At 40.9% G+C, this 25,086-nt stretch overlaps 1 long non-coding RNA gene across 2 annotated transcripts; it reads right to left on the bottom strand.

Moving 5' to 3' along the window:
* Positions 1–4,964: 4,964 nt before the first annotated feature.
* Positions 4,965–25,085, bottom strand: LOC122221415. 2 transcript variants are annotated; one of them, XR_006203207.1, is made up of 4 exons: positions 24,850–25,085; positions 20,721–20,815; positions 17,887–18,028; positions 4,965–5,027 (listed from the first exon to the last, which is right to left on the bottom strand). It is a non-coding gene; the product is annotated as an uncharacterized LOC122221415 (long non-coding RNA). The 2 variants fall into 2 exon arrangements; XR_006203206.1 differs by lacking the exon at positions 4,965–5,027 and adding an exon at positions 8,301–9,177.
* Position 25,086: the final 1 nt, after the last annotated feature.

Below are 25,086 nucleotides of genomic sequence, written 5' to 3'. Positions count from 1 at the left end.
AAGGTTAATCTTTTGGACTTTGGGCCACATTTGAGAAAAATTGATTTAATTACTCAATTTTTTCCTTTATAAAGTAGAAAAACTTTTTTCAAGACCTTGTGTCATTGAAGTAGATAAAGACAGTGGATAAATGTGGTTGTTGCTGAAGAAGGGAGGTGGAAATAAGGGGAGACCAGCACTGCTCAGGACAGCTTCACCTGAGTGAAGTCTGGTGGAGCGTCTGGGCCCTCAGTTTTACAAGGCTTGAATTTTCATTCCGTCAGAACACTACTAAATTTGGGCGGTTGGCTAATGAGACTTTCCAAAGGCCAATGTACGAAGTACAATACCAGTTTACTAATTTACAAAGGAAACCTAGTCCCTTCTGTTAACAGAAATATCTACGTCTGCCTTCACCATCAATGACGAGTTGAATTTTGGAAGCTAGATGATTGGGCGGAGAGCATGAAGTCAAAGCAAAGGGACATGGATTGTAGACAGAAGCGATTACCCAGGCTCTGGCGTGGCCGATCTAGCATCGTGCCCCTAACAGGAGACTGCTGAAGAGCCTTAACTTCTGATGTCTGTGTTTAACGCCTTTCTCCTGGAGGGCACAGGACCCGCACAGTTCGTTCTGCCTCTTCGGCGTTCTGGTTTGCGATATATCATTCTGATCATCCGTACCTATTCGGAGTCTTTGGCTAGGCAAGTTTTCACTCACTTGGTGAGGTTTCAGCTTGCTGCTAAACTATAATCCCCTTTGATGGCGCCTCCCACACACAGGTCCTCTGAAGTGCAGCTTTACGAATTGCCCTCACATTTTGGTAATATTTAAACGTATGTCCAAAGTCTCCAGGTTTGTAATTTCTGTTTTAGTAGTAGCGTTTGAAGTATTTGACACGGTTGGTTACTCCCCGCTTACAAAAACACTTTTCTTCATTTTTGAGAAACTTTTTTTTCCCCCATGTATTCCTGCATTAGTGGGAGTAGCTGTAAGCGCTTTATGAGATAGGAAGGAAAATATGGCTCTGTCATCCACAGGGTAAGGAAATTCGACGGGGTTTGTATTGTGCTTGTTTGAGAGCCTTCCTAGCGCAAGGAGGGGAAGAGAAATTGATCAATGCAGAATTCCTCTCTGGCTTGTCAACAAACATCTCCAGTCGTCATCGTCCTCGTGGGAAGCTGCATCCCAAGAATATGGCATTTTGAGATTTGGATGACTGGAGCTCACATCATACAGCTCCAATAATGATCTGTTTCCCAAAGATAACAGGGAAAACGTTGTTATGAAACACCTGACTCGTCTTTGTGTGCTTCTCACAGTCCAGCAAGATTTCCATTTTTATTACCAGGTCATTTGAAAGTGCTCAAAGTGTACTTTTGATGCCATTTGTCATCTCAGTTTACTTATCTGGAAGTGACAGTGTTCTGCTGTTTTTCTGCCTGAGGAAGAAAATGATGAGAAACAGGTCTGTCACTCCAAGTATGGTGTAGAGCTGTTTTGAAAGAAATTAGTCTTATATTGGTATCATGTTTTCAAGATTGACTGAAATTCCTTTACTGTTACAGTAATTCTCTGCAAGTTTCAGAAGTAGAGTTTCCTTATTATGAGAACATTAATTCATAATATAAAACTCTAAATTTTATATTTGAAAAATATAAATTAGTGGGTTGCCCGGGTGGCTCAGTCGGTTAAGCATCTGACTTTGAAAGCTCAGGTCGTGATCTCACAGTTTATGAGTTTGAGCCCCACGTCAGGCTCTGTGCTGACAGCTCAGAGCCTGGAGCCTGCTTTGGATTCTGTGTCTCCTCTCTCTGCCCGTCCCCTGCTCATGCTGTGTGTGTGTGTGTCTCTCTCTCTCTCAAAAATAAATAAACTTTAAAAAATATATATAAATTGGTTTATATGTTCATAAATTTTAAAGAAAGACTCCTTCAGTCAATGCTGCCTTTCCCGCTTCTGTGGGGTGGTGGTACTGAAAGTTATCTGCGAGCGATTTATCTTCTGCATTATGAACCCACATGGCAGGTTGTCACCATCCACTTGGCATACTACCACGGTGTTTGCTAGAGAAGTTACAGGTTCTTACAGCTACAGCTGCTGAGGAGTGTGCTAACTCTAAGGTTAACCTTTATGCTTGCTGTCTTTAGGATATGGCCACAATGACAGGAACCATCAATAATGTTTTTGGAGGGGAGGAGAGTTACTATAGTGTACTTACAAAACACAGCTGAAAGTTTACGTTTATGGAAAGGACTGTTACCTGCTAAGATTCCAAAGAATTTTGTCATGGAGGTGGGGTAAAAATGAGGAAACACTTACTTAGCTCCCAAGCATGGAGAAAAAACATCGCTTGTCACCAAGCTTATTGGTTTTAAGTGTAATTGTTCCATTTGAAGAGGTTCATGTCCATAAGAAAAGAAAATGTTAAATTATACACACATGAGAAATAGTTTATCTTATATAGATAAGTGACTTTCAAATTAACCAAAGTATACTGAGCGTCTATCATATGTGGGATCCAGAGAAGTCTGTATCTCTATTTTTTTTTTTTTTCAGTTTTACAATTAAAGCTATTTGCCAGTCATTTAAAATATTTAATTTTTAACTTATTCAGCATGTGTTTATATGCTGCCTCCCATACATGTCTAGGGGAATGAGGTGGGAAGGCTCAGCTGTGTTTAGTGTAACAGAAGGATCATTAATGGTTGGAGAGCTTCCAAATTGAATCTGACTCAAGTTAAATAGCAACAGTTAATAATAACCAAGAGAGATTAGTTACATGCCAGAAGTCTCTTGAAATAGGCTGTCCTGGGAAAAAGAGAAGTAATTTGATAATATGTAAATCCCATCTTCTTTGGGAATGCTTATTTCTCATTTTCTCAGGACACAGTATAAGAGACAGACTCTGATCACATCTCAGTTCCTGGTATCGTTAGCTCAGATCTTGGGCTTTATATGTGGGTGCCTCATCTACAGTCTTGCCCTTTGGGGCCGTGCTCATGGTGCTTTCCATTGCCTTCCTCTTTCTTCTCCACCTCACTACCCAATTCTAGGTGTTGTGAGAGTCTCAGAATCACTTTTTCTAGGAAACCTTCTGTATTAGGGTTCTCTGGAGAAACAGAATCAATGGGGTATATCTATATCTATATGTATGTATATGTATATACACATATATCCCATATGTATAATTCCTTATTATATATAAGGAATATATAAGGAGTATATTACTCTATATTGTATGTATAATATATAATACGGAATTAGCTCACAGGTCTGCAGTGTAGGCTGGCAGGCTCAAGACCTGGGAGAGCAGATGGTGCAGTTTTGGTCCAAAGACCAGTGGGCAGAGATCCAGGAGAGCCAGTGCTACAGATGAAGTCCAAAGGCAGTATGCCGGAGAATTCTCTCTTGCTCTGGGAGGCTGATCTTTTCATTCTATTCAGGCCTTCGGTTGATTGGATGAAACCCACCCACATTACAGAGGGCAATCCTCTTTACCAAAATGCACCAATTTAAATGTTAACCTCAAGGAAAACACCTTCCATGTTGACCCATAAAATCTGCCGTTACACCTTGCCTCTTCTCAGGCTAGCCCCAGTTTGGGCGGGGGCCCTGGATGCCCGAATTAATGTTGTCAGTGCTGTGCTTGTGCTTTTGAAGAAACCCTTAGCAATAGCTTATTTTATAAAGTTAAGAAATTGTAGCGTTTATGGTTTGAAGTTATACTGAATGTTCTAGATGTGATCTCACTGGCTCATAGCACTTGCCACAAGATTATTCTCTTCTGTGGTCTGGCTGCTATACTTCTGTTAATGTGACCCAAGGTTTTATTCATTTTACCCCATTTTATCACTGTTTGAATTTGTGATTAAACCACTAGTTCTTTTTCTCTATATGAACTGTTGTTAGACCAGTTTGCTTCCTCTCCTTCCTGTCCTGTTTTTCAGTACTTGATGGCATTTAACATTAAGTATACATTTCACATTATAATTCCTATTTTAAAATATTATTATTTAGCCCATCTGGTTGATTTTAGAACCATGGGACCATAGAGGCAAAATGAACATTTTTGTAGCAAAAAACTGGGATCTAAAGTCAATGTTGCATAGATTTTTTTAGCTAATTAGTGCCAAAGCTAAATCAAGGATACATATTTACTGGCGTCTAGTCTAGTGATTCAGCAGACATCAAGTACTTGTTATATCTCCAGGTAATGTGTTAAATTTTGGTTAATGTGCTATATTTTGGTTAAAATAATTTTAGAATATGTAACAACTTTATAACATAAGTCACTGTCCATTTTAGTTATAGAGAAGGAAATAATGAGGGATCAGTTTTTATTCAAGCCTATGTCTTTGTATAATTCAAAATTCAATCGTTTTGTTATATCTTTGCCTTAGTTGTTAAAATTCTTTTCTTTTTCTTGTTTTCTTTTTATTTATTTATTTTGAGAGAGAGAGAAAGAGAGAGAGAGAACGAGCAGGGGAGGGGCAGAGAGAGGGAGAGACAGAATCCCAAGCAGGCTCCGCACTGTCAGTGAGGAGCCCGATGCGGGGCTTGAACTCATGAACCATGAGATCATGATCTGAGCTGAGATCAAGACTCAGGCACTTAACTGATTGACCCAGGTGCCCCTGTTGTTAAAATTCTTAAAGCATCCAAGGTAGACATGTTGCTCTACTGTCTGTTACAAGGAGCTGTTTACTTTAATAAGCATGCTTTAGGTATCATTTACTTAACAATAATTTAATCAAATAGAGATCTACCTAGTTGAATTACATTACTTCCCTTCTCTGTCCTTTATTTTTAAAAAACTTTAAGTAGACTGCATGCCCAGCTTGAGGCTTGAATACATGACCCTGAGATCAAGAGCTACATACTCTACTGACTGAGCCAGCCAAGGACACCCCGCCCCCCACCCTGTCTCTTCTTTTTCAATAATGAAATGAGGCTATTTGGATATGATTGGACAGGAGACATACCTTACCATGACGTTGTGCTTTGCCTTTTTGTTTCCACATCAAATAAGGGTTGACATCTCAAACTGTGAAGAAGTCAAGAGAAACTTGTTTTCAGGTTTATTACTGTTTCTTAAATACTACAAGTGGCAGCAAAATAGCCTTCATTTGAATCAGTACCCTCAGTCGCCCCACACTTTGAAGAATAAGTGCATTTTACTTAAACGTATTGGAGAATTTGAAGTTGAATCTCAATAAGTGTTACTTCCTTTCTCTTTGGTTGTACACAGTGTCCCCAAGAGATGAAAGGCATAACATGGATTTCTTAAAAATGCCATTTAGGTTTTTTTTTTTTTAAATGTTTATTCATTTTTGAGAGACAGAGTGCGAGTGGGGGAGGGGCAGAGAGAGAGGGGGACACAGAATCGGAAGCAGGCTGCACGCTCTGAGCTGTCAGCACAGGGCCTGACACGGGGCTCGAACTCATGAACCATGAGATCATGCCCTGAGCCAAAGTCAGACACTTAACCAACTGAGCCACCCGGGCGCCCCTAGGTTTTTTTAATTTTGCATTTAGTAACTGTAAGCAGTGTGAACACAGCTTAAAATATTTGCTTTTCTTCTGACTAAAACATGGGCAGTTGTATTACTGAGAGCAAATGCTCAGCTTTGAGATCTTAGATCTGAAAAGTCAAAACTGTATTTCTGTTAAACATGTTTTGGTTTAATGATTGACAGCAGGTAGTTGAAGTGCTGTGTGGTGTGAGTTGTGGTAGTTAGTATCCGGGCCCTTCTCCTAATAAGAGGATTTACCAAAGAACCAGAGAGAGGACAATATGCCTCTCTTTGCCCAGTTCCTGCTGAGTCAGACTTGGATGAAGTATGGGGTACAGGCCGTCCATCTCTGGAGCCAGATGAAAACTTTTGACCTTCATTCCAATTGTCACCCTACCTTTCAACTGGTAGCCACTAGTCTTTGATTAAAAAAAATTTGTTAAGCCCCTTAGAAGGTTTTCTGATGCACATTCCAATCTATCATTATCAAAGATGAGAGGGAATTCATTATGTCAGACCTACTTCAAAAACTAGAAGTTTGGTTTTAAATCACTTTCAAAGAAATCAATAATCCAGGAATGAATGTTTTCATTTTAGCCTACCTATTATGGTTACCAGAACAGGGCGCCTATCTGATAATGAAACTGAGAAACTTTTTCATTCCTGGAATTTCCTGTTGGGAGTGTAGAGTTTTCTAAGCAATATGTACCACTGGCTAGTTACACAATATGTTGGATTTTACTGCCAGCTCTTTGTTTAAAAAGGGCGTGAGAGGTTTGGCCCAACAGGAATGTGAAGTCAAAGTTAACTATGACGTCATCTTACTGCTTGTCACTTGAATGAACCGGATTCGTAAGTAAATACATATATATTAAAATTTTTTATCAGCTCTGATGAATCAGTTATAAAATAATTAGCTTTCCCTAGTACTTCCCTGCATATGATTTGGGGAAACTTTTTCTTTTTCACTCCAGGAACATGTTGAGAGGGGGAAAAAAACGTGGCCCCAAAGTTGCATCCACAGGTTAATGGACATGTAAGGGAGGTTTCTTTGGTGATTGTAGCAGAGAGGAATGTGCACTCATAGAGTATTTACATCCCCAGACGTGGCTGGAAGTTGATTCTTCATAGTCCTGTCCAACTTGCTGAGCTTCAGGCCCCTATTCTCCTGTCTCTATGTGCACAGGTGCTTTGTCTGCCACAAAACATTTCAAGTCCTGTTTAGAATAAGAATCTTACACAGAAAAGTGTCTACAGTCTGTGCTGCTTTTAGAGGTGTATTTAGAGACCATGCTATAGAGTCTCCTTCAATGACACATCGCCTCATTTAATAATTGTAACCGTCAGGAATTCCTTAGGTTAATACCTAACTTATCTCTATAAGACAGGGTTTCTCAACCCCGGCACTACTGATATTTTGGACTGGAGAATTCTTCTTCTTTTTTTTTTTTTTTAAGTTTATTTATTTATTTTGAGAGAGAGAGAGCAGAGAGAGAGAGGGGGAGAGAGAAAATACCAAGCAGGCTCCACATCGTCAGCACAGAGCCTGATGCGGGTCTGGAGCCCTATGTGGGTCTCGATCCCATGAACTATGAAATCATGACCTCTGAGTCATGCCCTCTGAGTCTGTTGCTCTACTGACTGAACCACCCAGGTGCCCCTGAGCTGGAGAGTTCTATGTTGGGCGTAGGTGGGACTGGGGGGGCTGACCCATACATTGTAGGATGTTTAGGAGTGCCTCTGGTCTCCATTTGCTAGATATGCCCCTGCCCCAGTTAGGACAACTGGAAATGTCTCCAAACATTACCAAGTGTTCCCCGGGGGGACGGGGGGGAGGGGGAGAATTTCCCCTGGTTAAGAGCCACTGTCCCGAGGCAAAATAGAATGTTAGAGAAAAGATCTTAGCAATTATCCAGCTCTTATTTTCTCATTTTCCATATGGCTATGATTTACTTAAGATCTCATGACTCCTTAGTCCCAGAGATGACTGGGGTTTCCTGACTTTGCAGTATCTTTTCCTACCATACCCTCCTTCCTTGGTTTGGGTTTAAGATATTCTGACGCCCTGCTTATGGGCTTGTCCAACCACATGGCTTCTGTTAGGGCATAACCACCATTTAGTAACCTGTTCCATACAGTGTGCACAAAATCTGTAGTTACCCTTAAGTATCTGCTTGTACACATTGTTTTAGTTTTTTTCCTCTCAAGCAGCAACCCTGAAACGTGGATTTACAAGTGGTTTATTAGCAAGTGTTCTCAGGAAAACTTGGTAGAGCAGTGGGGAAGGGGACAGGGAACAGAAGGTAAGCAAATGAGGATACAATAGCAGACAGACTTCCAAGGAGGTAGTTTCAGCTCTGTCTGACAGGAGAGCTCTGAAGAGAGTGGATATAGATCTTATCTCAGAATTTTCCAGATCAGGCACAAAAGACCTGGAGTATCTACACTTCCCTCCCCATCAGTCATTGTTTAAGGTGGAGTTTCTTAATCTGGACACCGTTGCCATTTTGGGGCTAGTTCTTTGTTCTTTGTTGCGGGAGTCTGTCCTGTGCACTCTGGGTGTTCAGCGGCTTCCCTGGCTCCTGCCTGCTTGATGCCAGTGATCTCCCAAGCCCTCCCCCGCCAGTAATCACAACCAAAAATGCCTCTAGACATTTTCACCCCCGGAGGTCAAAATACCCCCCGGTTGAGAACCACCGGTTTAACGGTTGCCCCTGGGGAGGTCTGAGTTCCCAGGAACTTCACGTGATCAGACAAAGACACAGGTGGAGGCTGTGGGGTGGGGGGTGGGGGGGGAGCACAGCAGGAGCCAGCGTGCCGGAGAGGTTAGTGAGTCCCAGTGGGTGTGCGTACAGCACTGACATCTCCAGTTACACGTATATGAACTCCGTAAATTTCTCCTCCGCTGCAGGAGCAGTAGGAAGGATCTGATACGAAGGCCCCGTTTTCCTTTAAGGGCACATACTGGAGTGACTCCGACAGGTGTGAGTGGCCTCGCAGCAGGTGCCGGGTCAGCAGTACTAGGATCACCCTGCCATGGCCAGCACACACCCGAGCTGCTCCTCCACCTGGGCTCATCTTAATCTCTGTGGAGTTGCTTTGATCAGAAATATGATCTGAGAAAGAGTGCGATAACTTGGAACCATTCCTGCAAGGTTAGGGTTTCTGGCTTTTGTTTGCTGCACCATCACACAAAATCACCATGTTTTGGCTGTAATCTTGGACCTATTTTCTTATTTCCCTTCCTCCTGGTCATCTATTCATTTCTTCAGCAAGTGTTTCTTGAGTGCCTAATACATGCCCAGTACTTTGCTAGGAATACAAGAGGAGACAAAAGACATATGGTCCCTGCTTTCAGTCTGGTAGAGGGGAAAGATAGGAAATAAGTTGTGGTTCCAAGAGCAGGCTTGTCTGAAGATGGCCATGAGGCCTCACTCTTGGTTTTCTAGCCAATGAGAACTGGGGGCTCCTCTTCTCCCGGTAGGAGGGCTGTGCACAATTCTTACAGAGCTGGTGGCTTTGTCTTCCCCGTGGAAGTGATTGCAACTTTGCAGGGAAGCTGGCTGCCATAGTCCGACTGCCTGGCACCAGGTGGTTTGCTCATTCCTCTAATGTGAAGGCTCTATAAACAGGGGCTCATTGTCTTCCTATGAGAAGCAAAGCACAGTAGTATGGCGGTTCCTGTAGGAAGAGGGTAAGATACTCATATCTTCTAAACACTGAGAAAGTTAATCCTGTGAAGACCTAGGGGAAGAACCTTCTAGGCAGAATATGGAAAATTTTTGAGGTGGAGAAGAGCTTGATATGTTTGAGGAATTCGAAGAAGGCCAATTTGGGTGCACAGAGCATGGTGATTGAGGGAGGGAAGGAAGGAAGAGGCATGAAACAAAGGTGGAGTTCAAAATACAGGTGGAATCCGGTCATAATAAACAGCCTCATTGGCCATGGTTAGGAAATCAAGTGGAAAGTGGAAAGGGGTGGAGAGAGAACTGAGATCAACTTTGGAGGCACAATCAGCTGGACTAGTTGGCCAACAGGATGGAAAGGAGAGAGGGAGAGTCCAGGATGATTCCTGAACATTTGACCCATGCTGCTAGAGGTGCTAAGACCAGGGTGGGGGGAAAATGCTGGGAGGAGCAGGTTTGTAGGACAGGATGCAAACTGCCATTTTTGTTATGTCATGTTTAAAATGTGAACCATCTGTGTAGAGATCGAAGTGGGCAGCTGAATACATACCAGTTAGAAGTTCAGAGACAAGGTATAGGCTAGAAATGTAAATTTGGGGGTCATCAGCATACATGTGATATTCCCGACCAGGTTTGCCAAAGGAATGAGTGCAGACAGAGAGGAGTACCAGGGACTAGTACTGAGGTTCTCCAGTATGGAGAGGACACAGAGATGAGGAGGAACCAGGAAAAGATACTCAGATGACGGGCTATCTCCAGTGCCTTTGGTTAACGTAAAAAACATTACAACTGGGCGTTGGAAGGAGAAAAGGAACACCATGAACCATTCTTTCTGTTCAGTCTTGGAACCACAAGGAAAGTTCTAGATCATGAACACCTCCTTGGGTGATAGAATTGTACATGTTATCCAGTTATATAGGGTCATCCAAATGATGCAGAAAATGATTCCGTTTTTCAACATTTTCATAGAAATGAAAATACAACGTTTGAGAATTCTCAGAAACCTTCCCCATGCCTTCAGGATGAGTTTTGCACTTCTCCTATGTACCCATCACACATATCCTTATCACCACATTGATATGCAGGATGGTAAGATGGGAAGAACCATCATGAGTTCACATGATGTTCCTTCTGCCCTCCGCACCCACCCCGTAAGTGTACAACTCTGAATACCAAAGGCCCTTCTCAGCTTTTAGTTTGGGTGTCATCTTAAGAGGTATTCCCTCAAGGGAACATAACCCCTACACCCTATTCTCTATTATAGCCTACAACTACTCATGATCTCTTATTAATGTATTCAATCCTTTGCTAATTTTTGTCTGTCTCCTCCACTGGGTTATAAATTCCATGAATGCAAAGACATGGCAGGCAGTATGCTATCCCAGTCTGCACATACGTAATAAATATTTTTTGAATGAATGAGTAGTGATTATGAAAATTTTTTGAAAATTAACAATAAGCAGTGATGTAAAGAGTTCCTTTTCCTTTCTCTTGCTACACAAATGTCTGTATCTTACCATTCGTAATTTTTTTTCACTATTACTTTTTGGTGTCTAGGTATGTGACAATGCCTGCCCCCACACCCAACTTTTCTCCATTTCTGTTAATTTCTTGAGCTTTACACTATGTCTGCCTACTCTTCTGAGTACCGCTATGTCTGCTTTTCACCACCTGTAGGTCTGTGCTCACTCTTCATCTTTTAAAATAATCTTGCCCTTTAATAACCATATTCTTCCAGCCTCCTTCTTGCCTGACCTCAGCTTGCTGCTTTGTTTGTACTTCTGGTGCTTACGTCCAACCTGTCCACCTTATTCCGTATCACTGGCTCCATATCGGCTTCCGGTTTACAGGTACATTTCTGGGCCTATGCTCTTGTTGGGAGCCCCCAGGCATCGCACTGATTTGAAGACCTTAGGGAGGGGGACTTGAGAGCTGGGCCCCGCAGTGACTGGTGATGGGATAATCAGCTGTTACTTGGCTGGTATGCCTGTGCTCTTCCACAGATAATTTACCCCTGCTTTTCTTGGAGGCATAAGACTTTGGCACAAACAGAAGGATTTGCCCTGGAACTTCTCCACTCTATGGATGTCTGCCTAAGGTTTTTCATTTTCAGAGGCCTTCAGCTGTGATTTTTCCAATAAGATCTCTTGCTTGAATTATGTTTCTGCCTCAGTACAATCTTAGTTATTTAAAAAATCTTAAATAAAACAATCTGCCTTAGTTATGGTCTTATCCTGTTGGTTTTTACTTTTTACCATAATGGTCTGATACTATTTTTAAAGTTTCTGCCTGTAGTAGACATTGTCAAATACGTGGTGTTGCCCAGAACCCTCTGTTCCTGTGTTTGGGGTGTCCTTACGTAGGAGTCTTGGTGTGAAATGGAACCCAAATCCCACATAGTTGGTATCTCAGCCTTCACCTTGGGCCCATGCATATGACCTAGGTGTGATCAGTCAGGCACATGGACTTTGAAACCGGAGCCTGTGTGGATAAGAAGCAGGGCAGTGGTGAATCTCAGCAACATCCAGTTTTAGAGGAAGTACCTTGTGTCCAGTTCCAGTGAAGGTTGTGTGGTAAACAGTAGGTGGTCAGTGGTTTGGGCTGTAGCTACAGCCATGTGCTCATGGATTCTTCTATGGCATGATATTTGGCTGTGATCTTGGCTCCTGTGAGCCTTTCCAGCAATTATGCAGGGCCAACAACGTCCTTTCAATTGACTCCTATTTAGAAATCAGCCATAGTTACATCTAAGAATTCTACCTATTTTCTTTACTGATTTCTCTTTATATCATTCCTTCTTGTACCTCTGATCATCTTTCTGGGGTCCTTTTCTTTCTTGAAGTGCATACTTTAAATTTTTTTAATGTTTATTTTTGAGAGACAGAGAACAGAGCTTGAGCAGGGGAAGGGCAGACAGAGAGGGAGACACAGAATCTGAAGCAGTCCAGGCTCTGAGCTGTCAGCACAGAGCCCGACACAGAGCTCAAAGTCACGAACCACAAGATCATGACATGAGCCAAAGTTGGATGCTCAACGGACTGAGCCACCTAGGTGCCCCATGAAGTGCATACTTTAAAAGTTCCCTTAGTGTGGAGTTCCTGATGGTACAATTGACTTGAGCAATACAGGAATTGGGGGCACTGATCCACTGTGCAGTTGGAAGTTTGTGTATAACTTTTACCTCCCCCACAACTTAACTACTAATAGCCTACTGCTGGAACGGATGCCTAACTGATAATATAAACAGTTGAATAACATACATTTTGTATGTTTGTATGTATTCTATACCATATTCTTAGTAAGTTAGAGAAAAGAAATGTTACCAAGAAAATTATAAGAGAAAAAGCATTTATAATATTGTACTGTATAAAAAGAATCCCCATAGGGGCGCCTGGGTTACTCAGTCAGTTAAGCGTCTGACTTCAGCTCAGGTCATGATCTCGTGGTTCTTGAGTTCGAACCCCACATCGGGCTCTGTGCTGACAGCTCAGAGCCTGGAGCCTGCTTCACATTCTGTGTTTCCCTTTCTCTCTGCCCCTTCCCCACTTGTGCGCGCGCTCTCTCTCTGTCTCAAAAATAAGTATTAAAAAAAAAAAAGAAAGAATCCCTGTATAGGTGGACCTGTGCAATTTAAACCCATATTGTTCAATGTCAACCGTTAAGTGCTGTTTTTATCTACAAATGACTATTTTGCTCTCATCCTTGAAAGATAGTTTTTCTGGGTATTTTTCTCAACACTTTGAAGGTATTTTTCTGTGGGGGGCCGGGCCCCGGTGCCAGGCTGAGACCGGGTCGAGCAATGTTCCCTGTTGACTTAGCCAACCCGGTGGTTCCCCCTCCCATTCCCCCACTCTCAAGGGCATACAAAAGCCTTGTCAAGGCTGAGAAAGTTAATTCCTGAAGCCTGTGGTCTGCAGGTGTTGACAGTAATGCTACCTCCCTTTTTCTACCCCGAGTCAGATAGAAACAAACACGGGAATTGTGTTTTGCTAGCAATCTTATCAACAAGGTCTTGTTGTGACCCGTCTAGAAAATGCACAAGAAACACAGAACAAAATGTTTTGGTTGGCAGCGATTATGTGAAACCTGTTTATTCTTAGAATGGCCCGACCCATAAGAGTCTGGATATAAAAGGTTGTGTACAGCAACAATAAAGCCGTCACTTGGGCCATCAGCCCAGGGGACCCTCCTGTTCCCAAACTTTCTCTTCTCTTTTTTTTCTTGCATTCCCCTACCCTCAGGACCCTGACCTCGGTGTTTGTCGTGCCGGTCGCGACATTTTTCCATGGCCTCCTGGCCTTAATTATCACTAAAAAAAGTCAGTTGTCTTTCTAATGGTTTCTTTGTAGGTGGTCTCTTTTTTCACCTCCTTTTGCATTCTTCTTTTTAAGAACTGAAGATCAAACTGAGAAGGTCTAGAAATTACTAGAAATCTATTTCCCAGAAAATTTCCTAATAGTCATCCTGTTTTAGTCTGAATATCAACTCTAAGAGCCAAAAAATCCTTCCCCATCTATAAAATTGGTTCAGTTTTTCTTTCACTGTGATTCTGTCGCTTCTTCTCCCTCATACCTTCTTTGAATTCCATTTTTTAGGGTTTATTGTAACCCTCAGAAGTTTTACACTACCACCACTGTCCCACATAGCTGCTGACTCTCCATCAAGCCCTTCCCCTCTCTTAGAGTCTAGATTTAAAATCAGTAAGCAAAAATTATGGAAACAGTCCAAGTGTCCATCATCTGATGAGCGGGTAAAGAAGATGTGGTATATATACACAATGGAATATTACTCAGCTATAAAAAGAGAATGAAATCTTGCCATTTTTAGTGATACAGATGGAGCTAGAGAGTATAATGCTAAGTGAAGTAACTCCATCAGAGAAAGACAAATACCATATGATTTCACTCCTACGTGAAATTTAAGAAACAAAAAACAGATGACCAAAGGAAAAACAAATAGAGAAAGAGACAAAAGTTCAGATCTCTTCACTATAGAGAACAAACTTCTGGTTACCAGAATGGAGGTGAGTTAGGGGGATGGGTTAAATAGGAGATGGGGATTAAGGAGGGCACTTGTGATGAGCATGGGACGTTGTATGGAAGTGTTGAATTACTATTTGTACACCTGAAACTAATGTTACACTTTATGTTAACTGACTGGAATTTAAATAAGAAATTAAAAAATAATAAAATAGAATCAGTAGGTGAGGATGTAATGAACTGAGGTAAACCGAGCACATCCAAGTTGAATGATGTTACCAGATCAGCAACTGTAGAATCAAACAAGCATAAGTTGTTGAAGGCTAACCAAAGCATCGTGCTCGATAAAGAAGCACTCCCATTCAATCAGGAATGACATAAGGATGAATTCATCATAACTATCTTTGTTCTCAAGGTATTGGCCATTGCAATTAGGCTGAAGTAGAAATAAATGGTAAAAAACAAACATTTTGGTTTTTTTAATGTTCATTTATTTTGAGAGAGAGAGAGAGAGAGAGAGAGAGAGAGAGAGAGAATCCCAAGCAAACTCCACACTGTCAGCACAGAGCCTAAAGTGAGGCTTGAACTTACAAACTGTGAGATCATGACCTGAGCCAAAAGCAAGAGTTGGATGCTTAACTGACTGAGCCACCCAGGCTCCCCACAAGAAACATTTTAAAAGGAAAGAGATTAAACCAATATTTGCAGACCCTGGGATTCAACTGAAAGGCTAAATGGTGGGATGATTCAGTAAGGTCACCAAGACAAAAAGCATATAAATAGAAATTTATATATTCAAACAACAACCAGTTAGAAGTAACGATGGAAGAAATGATCCCACTGCATAGATTTGAAAAAGATAAAAAGAAAGGTATAGACTTAGCATGAAACATGAAGAATCTTTCTGAAAAAAATTGTAAGACACCATGGCAAGAACAACAGCAAAAAAAAGACATTTAGGTAGGACAATTTAATGTCTTCATAGTATTCTCCTTCAGTCAGTCCGACTGACATCAACAGGATATTTTGGTTTTTGGTTTTTGTTTGGACAAACTGATTCCAGAAATCACATGGACAAAGAAGTAACAATTACCAGGAAAATTTTGAAAGGAGAAAATTAATGAAAGGGTACTAACTATACTAAAAATAACATATTCTACAGTACTAATAAACTACTGGCACATGAATGAATCAGTAATTCAAAGGAACAGACTAGAAGACCCAGAAACAGACCTGAAGATACGCAGCAATTAAATGAAAGTCTCATTTCAAAACAGTGGAGAAGAAAGGGATTATTCAGTAAATTGTGTTGGGACAACTGAGTAGCCATCTGAAAAGAAAAAAAAAAAAAGTTGGATCTCTACTGCAGAGATTATACCAAAATGATTTCCAGATGAATCAAAGAAGTCACATTAAAAAAAATGAAACCATGAATTACCAGAAGATAAACAAGAAAATCCACTTATTTAACTACAGAAAGAAAGGAAGGAAGGAAGGAAGGAAGGAAGGAAGGAAGGAAGAAAGAAAGAAAGAAAGAAAGAAAGAAAGAAAGAAAGAAAGAAAGAAAGAAAGAAAGAAAGAAAAAGAAAGAAAGAAAGGAAAGAAAAAAGGGAAATCGCATAACCATAAAAAGAAGTCTAATGAGAAAGGACACAAGGTGGGGCTATTTTGTAATTTACCTCATCGACAAAGGGCTAATTCCCTTAACATATAAAATCATTAAGAAAAAAAATCAACAGTCCAGAAAAAAATGGGTAAAACCTAGGACAGTTAAGAAAAAAAAGGCAGAATTTAATATGAGAAGTGCGAATGCAGTGACAATACGATATTTTCCGCAGCATGACGGCGCTTGGTTGGTGAGGAGGTGGAGACACCGTGTTCGTGCTGGGCTGGAGCCTGTTTCCACAACAGCTGTGATGGGCAGTTGGGAGACAGCAAAGTTCTAGGAGCACTTTTCCTTTAACTCAGCAATTTCACTCTCAGAAATTTATCTCAGAGCTATATTCACATATGTGTGAAATGACATATGGACAGGAATATTCTTTTGTAAGTTTTTAAATTTATTTTGAGAGAGAGAGAGTATAAGCAGGGGAGGGGCAGGGAGAGAGAGAGAGAGAGAGAGAGAGAGAGAGAGAGAGAATCCCAAGCAGGCTCTGAGTCATCAGCACAGAGCCCAACACGGGGCTAGAACTCACGAATTGCAAGATCATAACCTGAATTGAAACCAAGAGTCAGACCCTTAACTGACTGAGCCACCCAGGCGCTCCAGGAATATTCTTTGTAACTGAAAAAAGATTGGAAATGAGCGACATGTCTATCAACGGTGGCTGTTTATATAAAGTATGGGACACGCATGCAATAGAGTAAGAGGCAGTCACTAGGAAAAAATGGGACAGCTACAAGGAAAGAGCTCCAAGATTTAATATATATATTAAAAAGTAACACAGATAACAATGACCACAGGAATAAGAATCCAGGGAATCTGACTTTAGGGTTCCTAGTCTTTACTAATATATATTGTCCCCAGTGGGGAGGAGAATGTTTACTCTTTTTTTTTAAATTTCTTTTAATGTTTATTTATTTTTGAGAGAGACAGAGCTCGAGAGGGGAAGGGCCAGAGAGAGAGGGAGACACAGAATCCGAAGCAGGCTGCACAGAGCCCGATGTGGGGCTCAAACTCACAAACTGTGAGATCATGACCTGAGCTGAAGTCGGACGCTTAACTGACTGAGCCACCCAGGTGCCCCGAGAATGTTCACTCTTTAAAAGCTGCCCAAATGTTCACTTTCTTTTATTTGAAGACACACAAACATGTGGTAACAAAGTAGTACTGAAACACTGATGACAAAAAGGACAATCTCAGGCTCAGTCAGTTCTTGTCTTAGCCCTCCTTTCCAGGGGCATCATCTTTAACAGTGTGTGTGTCCTTCCAATGATTACCCCACACAGCCTTATAAAATATGCTAATCCTTCTATTTCTTGATTTGCCAAAGTATGCTTTGTCAGTGAGTTCAGTTTAAATGGTGGAACCAATAAATAGCATTTATTACGACTGTATCATAGTCCAACCAGAGAAGCAGAATGAGTAGGAGATTATATCTAGCTATCCAGCTATCCAGGTATCAATCTAGCTATCTACATATCTATGTGTAAATAGACATACATACCTATGTGTCCATACACACACACTAGTTTGTTTGCTGTTTTATGAAAGATAAGAGTAATGTGCCTATAATATCGGCAAGCTGTCTTCTGATCATACTTCATACTCCCTTCCTTCCTTCCTTCCTTCCTTCCTTCCTTCCTTCCTTCCTTCCTTCCTTCCTTCCTTCCTTCCTTCCTAGCAGGAGTCCTCTGTCATCCTTTTCCAGTCTAGACTGTGCACCCTCCACGCTTGCTGCCCGCTCATCATCCCAGGACCTACCTTTCACTATTCTTCTGGATTACTCCAATTCTTTCTGGATCCCATGTCTTTTGTTTTGCTCGAGTACGTCTGCAAGCAACTTCTAAGAATGACACATGGGATATACATTTCTAAGTCCTCACTGTATCTGTTAGATACTGCATTAGAAATAGACTCGCCACATAATCAAAAAGGAATTTATTTGAAGGATAATGGGGTGCTCACAGACTCCAGGAGACTCAGCCTTAGAAAAAGATAAAGGTCAGGCAGGTCCAGGGAAGGTCACAGCAAAAAGTGCTCATCTATATTGCTTGCAACCTACCTCAAGAATGGACTCCCATTGTCAGTCTTGTTCTGCTCTGATTCCCAGTCCAGGAAAGGAGCACTTGTTTTTTCTGGTGCGTGGGTCACATGCTTGCCACTTGGCTATGAAAAGGTGAATCTTGATCAGTGGTGCCATTGGACTACATGGAGAGGTTGAGTCCCCAAAAGTGAAAAAACAAAAACTGTTATTAACAAAGAGTGGTGGAATAGATGTTGAACGAAATGTGTTCATTAAACTCTGCCTGAGTAAAATGTCTTTTTTTAAGTTTATTTATTTATTTACTTAGAGAGAGAGAGAGAGAGAGAGCGAGCGAGCAGGGGAGAGGCAGAGAAAGAGGGAGACAGAGAATGCCAAGCAGGGTCCATGCTGTCAGCACAGAGCCCAATGGCAGGGCTCGAACTCACAAACTGTGAGATCATGACCTGAGCTGAAGCCAAGAGTCAGACTCTTGACCAACTGAACCACCCAGGCTCCCCAAGTAAAAATGTCTTGAAATGTCTTTATTCTGTTCTCATGCTTTCTTATGTGATGGGTTATAGAATTCTAGGTTGAAAAATCATTTATTTTTTCTGTAGGACCTTGAAGGCATTGTTCTGTTTCTTCTATCATCCAGGACTGTTGATAGGACTTATGTCAGCGTGATTCTTATCCTTTTAGTGGGAATTTCTCTCAAGGTTTTTAAATAAAAACTCCAACGGCCGACAAAAATCCAACTGCCTCTGGAGATGCTTTCTTGGGGCCGTCTTGTTAAACCACCCAATTGTCAGGCGACTCTTTCTAAGGAAGCATAAACAGTTATTGGTGTCAAAGGATGCTGTGATCTTTGGATTTGAATTTCAACCAACCCTTCACATCTCTCTAAAAGGGCCCAGTAATAGAACAGAAGTCGATGAGAGACCAGCATGCACTCAGAGTCCAGATTCTTATCTAATGCAGATTAAGTTCAAGTATGCCAGATTCTTCCTCCACCTTCAGTCTCCATGATGCGCTCACCAGGGATTGCCCCAACTGGATGGCAGGCGGCTGGCTGAGGACCACCTGAGTCTCCAGCCAGAGGCAGGTGTGAGCTAGGCTGGAGGGGAGCCAAGGGTGGGATGGGCTGGGGCAGGGAGGAGGAAGCAGGGCCTGCTCTCCAGAAGTTTATAAGCATCTTTATCCTTGTTCTGAAATTTCATCAACTGGGATCAGATACGAGCCTGATTTCATTTCTCACGTTGACATTTCAGTCTGTATACTTGTGTCTTTGTTTTGCTTTGAGAAGGTGTTGAATTTTCTTTGCCCATTGTCTATATTAATACTTTTTCTCCAATGATTTTACCATTTAAAAAAATTCCTCTTGTTCTCTTGATAGTTTTCATCCCTCTTCTCTATGACCCTGATGATAGTTGTGATCAAAACTGTTTTCCCCTGGACACCTTGAGACTTACCTTTATTTCTGAGATTATTTTGTCTTTTTCTTCCATTTCCTGAGTTTGGTCAACTCTGACTTCACATCTTCCTGGTTTTTTCTCTGTTTCTATTCTTGGTTATTTCAAACTTATTATTCAAGGTAATTTTTGTTTTAATGTGCAGATTCTTATTTTAACACTTTAATTCAGATTAGAGGGTTCTGTTAAAGTTTCCTCTCCTTTGTACTTCTTGTTTGTTGCTTTGGGCAGGGAGAATATTTTCTTTTTTTAATTTTTTTAACATTCATTTATTTTTGAGAGACAGAGAGACAGAGCATGAGTCAGGGAGGGGCAGAGAGAGGGAGACACAGAATCTGAAGCAGGCTCCAGGCTCTGAGCTGTCAGCACAGAGCCCAACGCGGGGCTCGAACTCACAAACTGCGAAATGGTGACCTGAGCTGCAGTCGAATGCTTAACCGACTGAGCCCCGCAGGCGTCCCTGAGAATATTTTCATCTGCTGAAATGTTTCACTTCTCATGATCTGTCTTCTAATAGCTTTGTCTGATGTTCCCGCCACTTTGTGTTCGTTTTCAAACATATTTTATCTGGACAAGCCTCAAGGAGGGGGCGGAAGTTGACTGTCTAGCTAGGTTTCTGAATTCAAAAGCACCTTCTGTTGCTTTAGTGAAGTTCGTTTGCGAAGTAGATGCAAACTTTTTGAGGTAGAGTCAGTGTGTTTTCCAATTTTGTGGTTCTCGTCTATCTCTGTAAGACCTTCAATTTCTACGGCTTTCTTTTTTCTCTTCACCATCTAACATCTGTGAGATTCCTCCACCTTCCATGGCATCTTACCTCTTCTTCAGAATGCTGCTCTCCTAAAACTGCATGAGAACTTTCAAGCCAGTGCTCTAACCTGCCAGTTCTCAAAGCTGGTCTTTGTATGTCCTCTCTTAGGTGGGGGATTCCACAAGAGAGATTCTCTGTCTTCCACCTCTGCAAACTCTTGCTGTTCTCTCTTCTTTTCTTTACAGTCTCTCCCTGACCTATATGTGACATAGACTCTGGAGTCGGTTCTTCTGGTTCTAGAAATTGCTTTCTCTACTTATATGCAAATTGAAAGTGTTATTAATCTCTGTTTCCTAGTTGCTCTAGGATTGTTTTATTGATTCCTCTTATTTGTGTGACTTTTAGGGAGAATATATGGGGAAATTCAACTGTAAGTAGCCACCATTTACCTTCCATAATGTTTTGTACTTATCAGTTTGTTCATTTGTTTGTTTTGTACAGGTTTTATTTTTACGTAATCTCTACACCTAACATGGGGCTTGAATTTCCAACCCCAAGATCCAGAGTCACATGGTCTACTGACTGAGCCAGCCAGGTGCCCCTTCATTTATTTTTAAGAAGTCTCCCCTAGCCCCCAGATTATGGTTTAAACATACCATTTCTCAGTAAAAGGAATCACAATTCTGTACAGAAATGACTGATTGCCTGCCTGGGACAGGAAATGTATAAGGTGAGCCTGGAATATCTTGTCCTATAAGGAAGGAAAGAAGGAAGGAAGCTATCAGAGATCACTAGAGTCATTTCAAGAAGACCAGAGCCAACTTTCAGACAACACCTGCCCAAAATTGCACACTTTCAGCAACAATGAGGATAATAACTAATGGATAGAAACACTCAAATATTTAAATAGAAACCTATTGGGGTGCCTGGGTGGCTCAGTCAGTTGAGTGTCCGACTTTGGCTCACTCAGGTCATGATCTCACAGTTAGTGGGTTTGAGCCCCATGTCAGGCTCTGTGCTGACAGGCCAGAGCCTGGAGCCTGCTTCGGATTCTGTGTCTCCCTCTTTCTCTGCCCCTCCCCTGCTTGTACTCTGTGTGTCTCTTTCTCTCTCAAAAAATAAACATTAAGAATTTTTTTAATCTAAAAAATAAATAGAAACCTATGAGTTCATAACGATACTAAAAAACAAACCTTACTGATTGCTTCTATGAGGATTCTAGAGAATCAAGTCGCTATTTTCAAACTGGTAAGTGAAAGAACGAAGCATTTATTTTGCCTTTACTTAGGAACTATACTCTGAGTAACCAGATAACTGTTGAAGGAAAGTTGATCTTTATAAACGTATTCAAGCAAATAAATGAAGAATAAATGATAAAATATCACCATATTGCAGCCTCTAATGAATTTAACAGGTGTAGGAAAGAAACGACAGCTGCTATGTCATGAAAAGAGAGACAACCAGACTTTATGTGCCTCCCATTGAAAGTATCCAAAAACACCTATGAAGTGTTCCTGCCGAAAAAATTAAACCTGAATCTGACCAAGCCTCTAAATCAACTTAACAATTTACAGGACAAATGAGATAGACTTAATGGTAGAAAAAGATACCATGGTGATGCCATCAGCAAAATCCAGACTGTGAGAGACACATTAGCAGTAGCGAGTTCTTCAACTAATAAGTTGCAAGGAGAAAGAGAAAAAAATGATAGGGGAGAGGTAGGGAAGTTACCTGTAGATTAAAAAACTTCAAGGATAATGGCTAAAATGAACAACTCAGGAAACAACAGATGTTGGTGAGGATGCAGAGAAAGGGGAATCCTCTTACACTGTTGGTGGGAATGCAATCTGGTGCAGCCAGTCTGGAAAACAGTATGGATGTTCCTCCAAAAGTTAAAAATACAACTATCCTATGATCCAGCAATTGCACTACTAAGTGTTTATCCAAAGCATACAAAAATACTGATTTGAAGGGACACATTCCCTGATGTTTATAAGCAACATTATCAACAATAGCCAAATTATGGAAAGAGCCCAAATGTTCATGGACTGATGAATAGATAAAGAAGATACATATAGATATATACACGCACACATGATGGAATATTGCTCAGCCATAAAAAAATAATGAAATCTTGCCATTTGCAGTGACGTCAATGGACTAGACAGTATTATGCTAAGTGAAATAAGTCAGAGAAAGACAAATACCATATGATTTCACTCAATGTGGATTTTAAGAAACAAAACAGATGAATATGGTGGGGGGGAGGTGGAAAGAGAGAGGCAAACCAGAAAACAGACTCTTAACTCTACAGAACAAACCGAGGGTTGCTGGTGGAAGGCAGGTGGGTGGGAAGATGGGTTAAATGGGTGATGGGTACTAAGGTGGGCACTTGAGATGAGCATTGAGTATTGTCTGGAAGCGATGAATCATAAATTCTCCTGTAGCTAATATTGCGCTGTATGTTAACTAACTGGAATTCAAATAAGAACTTGAAAACGGAAAAAAAAACTTCAAAGCTATATCAATTAATTGCAAAGTATGAACCTCATTGGATTTTTATTCATACAAAGTATAGCCAATTTTAAGCATGAGACAGCTGGGAAATAGGTACTATCACTGGATAGACATTCCAGGACTCATCCTTAGCTTTAGGCATGAAATGGTATCATGGCTTTAATTAAAAAGTAATTTTCCCTAAGGAATATATACTGAACTATATATGGATGTTTAAGATATCTTCAGGATAATCCTGGAGAAGAAAAATGAATGGGTAGGTGTATCGATGAAACAGGACTAAAGCTAGGTGATGGATGCAAAGAGGCTAATAATACCATTCTTCCTGCTTTTTCTAATGTTTGAAATATCCCATAATAAAACATTTTTTAAAACTGGGAGAGAACTGTTAATCTGGGGTGATCAAAATGCCCTTGTTATTTTATTCTTTGAACTTTCTGAGTCTTTAGAAGTGTTCTTATATAGAAAGTATGAGCAAAGTATGTCTCTGATTGGAATGGACTTTGAAACCATGAAGCAATGGAAATGACCAGAAAGGAAAATACAGATAAATTCGATTGCATCACATTTGAATTACTGTCCATCCAAGCTCATCATAAACAAAATTGTGACAAATTGGGTTTAATATTCACAGTAAATATTGCAAGGGACTGTTTTACCATTTCACAAGCAAAACACTAAAATTCCAGTAGCCAGTAGGACATGGTCAAGAAGTCTTCTAATTTATAGAAGAAAAAATGGCTAATAAGCATATTGTAAATTTTCAGCTGCACCAATACTAAAACAAGAAAAATGGTGAGATACTTTTTTTGGCTTATTATAGACTGTATCTCATTCTCAGTGCTGCATTTTCTGGAAAGCAATTTGCCAACGTGTATCAGGAGTCTTCAACATATTCATAGCCTAAGAAAACCTTTCAAATGTTGGGACAGATTTTTGTTTAAGACTGTTTATTACCACATTATTCATAACAGGAAAACACTGAAAGCAGCTGAATGTCTTACGTTTAAATAATTTGCGTGTAGTTACTTTAAATATGTAATTGTGAAAACTGCTGAAAAAACACTTGAATTATGCGAGAAAATAATCAGAATAACAATGACTGAAAGCTATATACAGAAGGATCCTACATGAAATGTATAAATGTGTAGGGAAAAGACTGACTAAATTTGTCAGAATGTTAGCAGTGGTTCTATCTGACCATTGGTTTATAGGTAAATTTCCCTATACCTGATTATATTTTTCAAGTTTTGCATTATGAGCACTTTTATAGTCAGAAAAAATCCCCTCGCCCCCCCCCCCCCAAAAAAAGTCAAAGTCATTCATCTGTCTTTCAATTAGCCCCTTCCCTGGTTCTCAACCCTCCTAACTGGATATCCAGTTCCTGACTTGTGTTCCAGGGGGAAGAACATCTCTCATTGCACTGTTAACAGAGAAATGATCTGCCATGGGAGTTCTTTGTTCCTCATTTGCATCAAAGTTAATTCATCAGTAACTCTGACTGAAGCAGATCCTTGTCTTCTAGGGGAAGGAAAACACTACTCAAATTGGGAGGAAGCATCACATGGGGGCAAATGAAGAAGGGAAACAAAGGTGTTGCTGGGGGAAAAGAGGGCCATGTCACCTGTTGCTTCATAATTTTCTTGAGAGCCCTCAGTGTGCGCCTTCAACACTGCTCAGGCATTCCTATTTTGATGCAGTGTGGGCAAGCAGCAACCACAGTGTTGCCACAGAGACTGAAAATACAAAACCTTCGTCACCTTCCGTAGTCAGAAACCAGCAGCAAAAAGGAGTCCCAGGTTTCTGATAACTAACTTCTTGTTACAGAAGAAACGTTTTGTTGAGTTCTCCTCGTTATTTCAGATTGAGGAGTAACTTTCTTCTTTAGGTCAGTGGGAAAGGTAAGAGAAAGGTGTTTCTTACACAGGCTCTTCCAGGAATAGATTAAACTAGCGGGTTCTACCTGGCCATGGAAAAGGATGTCTGAAGGAGAGCATGAGTGTAAAACAGGTTTTATTATCCTTACTAAAAAAATGGCTAGTCCCGGTGACCATTCATGACTTGTCAGGATACTTAGTAAATCAGAGAGGTTCAGTCTGGGCTCAGTAGCCAAAGGCACCCTAAGTGGATATAATCAGCAAGACCAAGGCCATTCACAGAACCATGAGTCTGGAGAACAGCTTGGTATCTCACTTGGTTTTGCTGATTCCCAGGCATACACAGCTCATTCCCATCTTTGTGCTTTGTGTATTTATTTATCTTGTTTACCCCATCAACAAGGTTGTCTCTCCTCTTCTAAAAGTCCCGATATTTCTTTAAGACATAATTATGAAGCTCTCTTTGACAGATTTTCTTCTCTTAAACCTCACTGTATGTAGTTAGCATTTCCTTTTAGCATTCATGCTTTTGCCCAGGCACTCAGTAGTCCCACGATGATTTGCGGACTTTGAGAATGGTCATTTGTAGGTTTCTGAACCTTCCTGGATGGAACATGGTAGGTTTGGT

This window comes from Panthera leo, chromosome B3 (genome assembly GCF_018350215.1).
Source record: "Panthera leo isolate Ple1 chromosome B3, P.leo_Ple1_pat1.1, whole genome shotgun sequence".
NCBI lineage: Eukaryota > Metazoa > Chordata > Mammalia > Carnivora > Felidae > Panthera > Panthera leo.
This window is presented reverse-complemented; position numbering and strand designations above follow the sequence as displayed.